This window comes from Lolium perenne, chromosome 2 (assembly GCF_019359855.2).
Source record: "Lolium perenne isolate Kyuss_39 chromosome 2, Kyuss_2.0, whole genome shotgun sequence".
NCBI lineage: Eukaryota > Viridiplantae > Streptophyta > Magnoliopsida > Poales > Poaceae > Lolium > Lolium perenne.
Window position 1 is genome coordinate 62,009,074 of NC_067245.2, and position 8,320 is coordinate 62,017,393.

The following is an 8,320-nucleotide window of genomic DNA, read 5'->3' on the forward strand; positions in this document are numbered from 1 at the left end:
TACACGTTTTATAGTCTGTGTTGGCACGTAATAATTAATTAACAAGAGACCTATCCTCCGGCCGTTGAAAATAAAATAAGAAGTCGGTGACCTACTACGACCACGACCGATCGTGTGTGCAGATGGTGTGCAGCCCTTGATGCATCATCCAATTAACCTGATGTTCCCGATCAAGCTTCGCGATCAATCTATCTCGCGCGATCACGGTACGTTTAGAGTCTGGTGGCGTAGAACTAGTCTGTCAATAAAACGTGACAAGCCTAAGCAACCGATAACGTGATTTTGCACCTTCTGAAGAAGCACTAAACAACGTGATCCTGCGCAAATTTCCTTCTCAATAAATTCAGACGCAAGAAAGTTTAAGTACCCACTTTTGACCCTTTGGAACGACCGGTCGTTTTATAGTGCAGAACTGGATATATATTGTGAAAGAAACACATAGACGTACGTACGTTTCGTTAGCTAGTCTCGTCTCTCATGGGCACCTGGTGTTACCCTGCCGTTTTATCTAGGCATGCAGGTGCCCCGTGTACATCTGTCGCAGTAGTGTAACCGCGGCAACCGATCCAGCCGGGTCCCGCTCGATCGATTTTCAAATCTCACGGACCTGCAGGTACGAAACGTACAACGAGTAAGTGACATGGAGAAACGCCGGCCGGCGATCGATCTAAACAGCCACGAACTTAACTTGAGTGTAACGTATCAAGTTAACTCTATCGACCTAACCCCCGACGAAAACTGCTATAAATACCTCGCCTTCGCCTTCGCTTCTCTTCACCCAGCGAAGACACACACCGTGTTCTTAACTAGTTCAGTGAAGCGAGCCATGGTTTTCAGGATCGCCACCATGTCCTCTCTTATGGTCGCCCTCGTCGTGCTGCTGCTCTCACGTAGCGGCACGGGTGACGCGGCGCGGCACCTGGCGGAGTACCCGCAGGCAGCGCCACTGCCCAAACCCGATGTGCTGCCGAAGCCTGAACCGGTGGCGCCGCTGCCCAGTGCACCTGAGGTGCTGCCCAAGCCTGAGCTGGCGGGCCCTCTGCCCACGCCAGAGGTGCTGCCAAAGCCGGAGCTACCGCCGCTGCCCATACCGGAGGTGGCACCGACGTTGCCGGGGCATCCGTTCCTGCCCCTGCCTGATGTGGAACCAAAGCCGGAGCTGCCACCACTGCCCATTGGTGAGATCCCACCTGTGCCGGTGTTGCCTCCACTCCCCATAGGCGAGCTTCCACCGGAGCCTGTGCTGCCACCACGCCCGATAGGTGAGCTTCCACCGAAGCCGGAGCCGGAACTGCCACCAAAGACGGAAGAGCCACCCAAGCCGGTGTTGCCGCCACTCCCAACAGGTGAGCTTCCACCGAAGCCGGAGCCCGAACTGCCACCGAAGACGGAGGAGCCACCGAAGCCCGTGTTGCCGCCACTACCGGCAGGCGAGCTTCCACCGAAGCCGGAGCCCGAACTGCCACCGGAGACGGAGGAGCCACCGAAGCCGGTGATGCCGCCACTACCCGCAGGTGAGCTTCCACCGAAACCAGAGCCCAAGCTGCCACCGAAGACCGAGGAGCCACCAAAGCCGGTGTTGCCGCCACTACCCGCAGGCGAGCTTCCACCGAAGCCAGAGCCAGAGCTGCCACCCAAGACAGAGGAGCCACCGAAGCCGGTGTTGCCGCCGCTTCCCACAGGTGATCTTCCACCGAAGCCAGAGCCAGAGCTGCCACCCAAGACAGAAGAGCCGCCCAAGCTAGTGGTTCCGCCACTCCCGGCTGGTGAGCTTCCACCGAAGCCGGAGCCTGAACTGCCACCAAAGACAGAAGAGCCACCGAAGCCGGTGCTTCCACCACTCCCGGCAGGCGAACTTCCACCGAAGCCTGAGCCCGAGCTACCACCGAAGCCAGTATCGCCGCCACTCCCATCAGGTGAGCTTCCACAAAAGCCAGAGCCTGAATTGCCACCGAAGAAAGAAGAGCCGCCGAAGCCGGTACTTTCGCCACCCCTGGCATGCGAGCTTTCACCAAAGCCACAGCCAGAGCTGCCACCGAAGAAAGAAGAGCCGCCGAAGCCCGTGCTTCCGCCACCCCCGGCAGGTGAGCTTCCACCGAAGCCACAACCCGAGTTACCACCGAAGAAAGAAGAGCCGCCCAAGCCGGAGCTACCACCACTGCCACCCGGTGAGCTTCCACCCAAGCCCGAGCCGGAGTTTCCACCAAAACCATGATGCGTTCAACCACCGAGGTTTCCATGCCGCATGATATGTTGGGGTATTCATATGCATACATGTGTTCATATTCATCCGTTTGATCTGCACTTGACTGTTGCCGTGAGCTAGTTCACACATACATACTGTTTTCAGAGGTTTTCTTGATCATTTCCTTTCATATACGTGTCTAATAAATGGATTTCCGTCCATATGTATATATAAATTTCTTTGTCACTTTATGAGCATCTCGCTTGATTGTCACATGTAATATCCGTTCGAATACTCAATGCATGTTCGATTGTACATACATTGCGTACTTTCTCCGTCTAGAAACAAGGGACTTGGATTTATCTAGATTCATATCTATCTAAATGATAAACGTGTTAAATATATACACACGTTGATAAAATCGAAACGGAGGAAGTATTAGATAGTTGCTTTTTCGAAGAGTTCACATACATCGCTTCTCACCTCTGCAAACGTAAATGTGTGCGCGCATCCAAGTTAGAGTGAACTTAGCAAAGACCAGGAGCTTTGGTTAACTAGATCCATAACAGAAACCAGGACCACTTGGGCATTGCAAACGGCCACATGACATTTATGTTAACTAGCTAGAGAATGGCGGCCACATGACATTTATGTTAACTAGCTAGAGAATGGCGCGGCGGCACGCCGCGCCCGTGCTGAAGCTATGTGAGGGGAACATTGGAAGCAGCAATATAAGGATGATCTTCTGAATTTAATAATACATGCAAACATATTTTCAAAACTCAGAGTTGAACAAATGGAGAGCAACCGAGAAATAATCGGCTCAAAGAAAATTTAGAAGCACCACTCTATCATCCTCATAAAGTAAGGGAAACACTTCTATTATGATAAACAATAGGAATAGGGAGGCTTCTTCGAAATTTTAATTTTCCTCTTCTCCACGGGAAAGATCTTCTCCGTGGCACATAAAAAAGATAGCTGCAAGAAAGAAGGAACTGTGGAATGAGCAAGGAGCCAGAGGATGCATGCGTTGAACGCAACATCGTTGAGTAAGTTTGCCAATATAGAGCACACAAGAGAATGAAATCTAGAAAACAACTTTTAAAAGCTAGATCCAGCATCCCCTATGCAAATTTGGTGTCTATTATGGAAACTTGGAAACTGAGCTGAAAAGTAATCAAATGTTTTCCATTCCTCCTTAATAAACACAACATATACATGTACATAAAACCATTCGTAGGGTCTTGCTATAACTACAGATCACCCGTCAGACACTGTGAGCAAAAGGCAAGGAGGGCCAACATACAAACATAATCAAATGCAAGGAACAACAATTGTCTGGAAGACTAAATCAATTGTGACACTTCAATCCATGATTAGTTGAGTTTGTAAATGTATATACTTTAAGATACAAAAGAACTACCATTAGGTAACCTGACTTCAATGCATTAGCAATCATTTTGTTCCCATATCCATGTAGTTTATTCACTACCACATTGGTTCATATTTCCTAGATTATGTTCACATCTTTAAGTTTTTTATTAACATAGTCATATCTAGCCAAACATTTTTCTTGTTTTACAAATCAGAAGGTAAACAAATAACCATGGCCCATTAAACATACAGTGAGAAGAGAGCTTCCATATCTACGCAAATGGAGAATTACCTCAAAAGCTAATGTATCTTTCAGTACTGAATTCATGTTCCCTGCCCTTGTCATTGGCTCCAAAATCCGACAGGACGTCTGAAATTGAAGGCAAGAAGATGATTCAGTTAAGAATAGTGGAGGTTGTCCCTGTCTTTGATCTCGTTCAACAAATCAAAATCCTATTATAGGAAGGCAAGATCAACAATGTTATCACGAAACAAAACCTGGATTCCATGAATATTAATGAATGACAATATAGTCACCGCCGTCTTCCTCCATCTTATTTCAAGAAAGTAATATCAGTCAGGAGTTTGATAAATCTGAACAATACAGTAACTATAGAGAAAAGGCCAATGATTACTATGGTAAAAAAGCATGCTACACTAAATATCCCAACAGAAAAATTAGTGCCTCCGTGCAGAATACTTAGATGGGAAAATTGCATACCAAGCACTAAAGGTGAACCCAACAATAATAGCCATGAAAAACACCGCTTCACTTCGTTTACCAACAAAAGAATTACTCAGTCTTTAGAAGCTATTATCACCAAAGGAAATAAATAAGTGAAGGATGTTGTTGGATCATTGTCATAACCAGAGCATGAGTTGCCTTACCTGAAAAGCAAAACTGATCACTCCTCACCTAGTTGCCTTCTTATAGAATGTTTTGGGATCTTCTTAATAATAAAATCTTCCGTCACGAAAAAAGAGAATAAGAAAAAGGAGTACACACACGAACTACATAAAAATCAAGAATCCAAATAACCAAAAACAACTTTGAGTTGATTAAATTAGTAGGCGTGTGTCGCATCTCCTAGTTTCATTCGTAGGGAGATGCTGATAAGCAAAAAGAGAAGAACAAACAATCTAGAAAAAAAAACTACATGCATGCCAGGAAACCCACTAAATTAACATGTAAATATCAGTTAGTTCTAGTAAGATAATATGCCAAAACTGAATTGATGTTCAAAAGGAAAATCAGTTAATTTTTTCTGCAAGTTCTCGAATAAAAAAGTATGGAGTAAAAATTGAACATAGATATATGTACCTAGAATCCTTTTCCCCTTTAGTTGTTGTATAACGTAATTTAGCACATGAATTGTACTAAGGAGATTTGATCAACCATGCTCGAACAGATGTTCTCTCAGATCGAGTGATATGAATAGCAGAACAAGAAATAGTAGAGGATGTTAACAGTACATAAATTAAAAACGGTAGGTCAGACAGTACAGAAAACCGAGTCTTATAGGTTATGACAGCTGAAACAAATGTAAGCTTTTTTTTTTTTGAGGAATGTAAGCTATTTTTAAGAAAATCACTCAGACCCCAACAAATCAAGCAAGCGCATACAACGTGGAAAAGGAAAAGATGTGGAAGCAATTAACCATTGCAAGACCTAACCAATCGAAATTCAGGCTGAAAAAAGTTCAATACTAAAAAAGCAAGTATCCACCCATGCGAACAAAACTAAACTTTCCGTACAAATGAAGCTTAGACCTAAATGGATCAGTTGGAGACGACCTACATGAAGCTCAAATCTTTAGTGACCTAGACAGTTTGGAAGTGTGGCCTATTTTCGTCTTGTTTACTGGCAAGCAAAGCAAGCTTGGTGCAGCCAAAAAGATCATGAAAATTGGGGCGTCTAAGAATTTACATAGATGCTTTTTGCACGATTTGTTCAAAAGCTAGCTTGACACCTCTTCCTAGAAGTGTGCCTCCGGAACAGAGCACAAAAAATGTGTTGTGTGAGTCTTACTACTTCACTGGTTATATCAAATTCAACAAAGGGTACACAAAAGGCATCTAAAAAAGGGGGTATACAAAATGCAACCTAACTGAAGAGGACTCAAATTGGTGGTGGGTAGGAAGTAGAGAGTGCACTTACATGTACACCAACAGTCTCGTCTCAAACCTGTTGATGACGGCTAGCTGAACATCGGGCTGCCAGATACAAATACCAGAATGGAAGTACCCAGATCCAGACTTGCCTACACCAACATTCTTCAGGTCTGAAATCATAAAAAAAAACAAACCAAATCACTACAATAACAATCATACAAAAGAACATATGCATAGCCGTCCCATCTATCTTCATGTTCCTGCTAGATAATTGGTTTTCAAAATTAAGGAAGGATAAGTCAAAGTCAGTAGTTTGAAAAAAAATTGTCTTACATAAAACACATAATAATAAGCAAATGTTTGGTCTGCAGATGTTCCATTACGCTAGGAGGGTGATGTTCCATGGCTATGGGATAGGAAGTACGCATTGTATTTTGAAGTTTGTTGGGGCTCAAATTTAGTCAGTGTTGTTTCAATACCCTAAGTGCGAGATATTCCACAGCTATTTTTAGCTTCTCTCTGGGAATAAAAGAAATGCAGTACTTACAGCAACGACGGTAAAACGTTACCCAATGTAGTAATAATATGCATCCGCTGAGAACTAATTTCCCTAAGAAAGCAACTAACTAATAATAAGATGCACTTGCTAAACAAAACAAAAATAGATGATCAAAGTGAAACAATATGACAGTTTTATCTACTGGGAGTCGTACACTTTCATCATTTATGTGACATCCGTATAGATGAATTTCCTGTACGCATTGCACCCAAAAAGTAGCAATCAAAACGCGATTTATGCATGATGATCAGAGCACCCACCTGAGAAAATAAAATTGATGCCAACTTATTACCATTCAATGGTTGTCTTAACAGCAGATTCTGAACTGTGTACTACTCCATCTAGTACATTGAACTCATGAGATGAGTTGGGGGGGAAGTATTCTTTGTGTTTGGTTCCTCGTCTTCCTCCACTGGTCCTGCAAATTAGAGAAACGGAGATCAAAGGAAGAAAGAGGAGGAAAAAATGCAGAGCTACTACAGCCAGAGGTGCCCCATTTGCTTAGTATCGTCAGAGATCACAAGGATATGCCGATGCAGCTTGTAGCCCCGCCCTAGTTCTAGTGAGGGCAGCAGATGTGCCGATTATACTTCTATTGTACTTAGAAATTGATTGGAAAGTTTCGTTTCAATTTACTTACACTACAGTACTACGATTTCTCAAAAGAACATATTGAGCTGACCAATATGCTTATCTGTCCGTCACGGATGTGTGCCCTCCCCTGTTTCTGGCTTTCTGCAAGCCACCCACGCACGACCAGATGCTTCCGCACGGCGTGGATTCAGGAACACGCTGGCGACCAGATGACCTGGCCGCCGCTCGCCTAGATTCGAAGACCCGCCGGTGGACGTTGAGATCTAGCTTTCTCCCGCCTCATGAAGTCTGCATCTTCGCCTACGCCACTACCTCCTGAGAGAAAAATAGAAGATGAGAGAGAGAGACGCGGAGAGGATGAGAGAGAGACGCGGAGAGGATGAGAGAGAGACGCGGGGCGAATGTACCTGCCGAACGATTGCGTGACGATTGCGGCTCCTACTCCTTCTCCATCACACTGCAGCTAGTGTGGCTGTTGGGGATGTAGTCGAGGCCGCCGTCTCCCAATCGAATGACCACGACAAACACTATAGCCATTGACGGATGAGGAGGGTGGCCCTTGACCCAGAGGTCCTCGAATCCGCCGTCACAGAGCCCTCTGCCGCCTTCCTACGCCGCCGTTGGCACCCCGCCGGTGGGAGCCAAACCATGATGTTGGCCTCCGCTGACAGAGCTCTCATTCTGCATAGCGCGGGTCCAAAATCGGGAACCAGCAGTAGAACCTTGAATCCGTCGCGCCCGAGACCAAGCGTCGTCGCTAGGCTCGTGCATGGGGAAGCGCCCTCCATCCGCGCCGCCCACCGCTCGTGCCGCTCCCGGCGCTCGCCGCCGTCACACGCCATGATGTTCCTCGTGTACGCCTCATGCTCCGTCACAGCCATCTCCTTCGGCGACACTCCCGACAACGCGCCAAGGAACACATCGGCGTGGACGTCAGTGGGGACAGAAGCCTGGAGGACTCCGGCCTGCCGCGCTGCCTCTCCAGCTTGCCGCCGTGGACCATCACCTCGTCGCCATGGCCGGCGGCGCGTGGTGGGCCGGCGCCGGCGCCGGCGACCAGCTTGCCTGCGTGGTCCAGCTCCTCGCCGCCATGGCCTGCAGCATGTCGGATACCGAGGTGAGAAATGGGGATCAACGATTGAGAAGAGGCCAGGAAGGAGAATCACCAATGAAGGAACAAAGAAAATAACCGAAGTGAAAAGGAAAAGACAACCCACCACCGCACCGCTTTGCATCACAGTCGGGATCCACCACGCAACAGCTGCACGGGTGAAAAAACTACGCCCACCTAAAAGTAAACACCACAGAAAAACCACGTGAATCAAAATAGTTTAAAACTGCAAGGCACCCCCAGAAATGTACACGAAACATTGATGTAGCACAATAAAACACGTGTCCCCATGGCAGATAGGCAAAAAATTAATCCAGAAAAATAAGAAAAAACAAAGTTGTTAAGGATTAATATAGTACTTATTCATGATTCAGTTAGATAATTT

General features: G+C 46.3%; 1 long non-coding RNA gene across 5 annotated transcripts; it reads right to left on the reverse strand.

The window, feature by feature from the left end:
- Positions 1 to 2,902: 2,902 nt before the first annotated feature.
- Positions 2,903 to 7,999, reverse strand: LOC127332758 (uncharacterized). Of its 5 annotated transcripts, none has more exons than XR_011751624.1 (6): positions 7,232 to 7,999; positions 6,871 to 7,139; positions 6,491 to 6,648; positions 5,718 to 5,841; positions 3,852 to 4,523; positions 2,903 to 3,163 (listed from the first exon to the last, which is right to left on the reverse strand). It is a non-coding gene; the product is annotated as an uncharacterized lncRNA (long non-coding RNA). The 5 variants fall into 5 exon arrangements; XR_011751625.1 differs by having other exon boundaries at positions 3,852 to 4,370; positions 4,448 to 5,841; XR_007870650.1 differs by having other exon boundaries at positions 3,852 to 3,929; positions 4,058 to 5,841.
- Between the last annotated feature and the right edge of the window lie 321 nt (positions 8,000 to 8,320).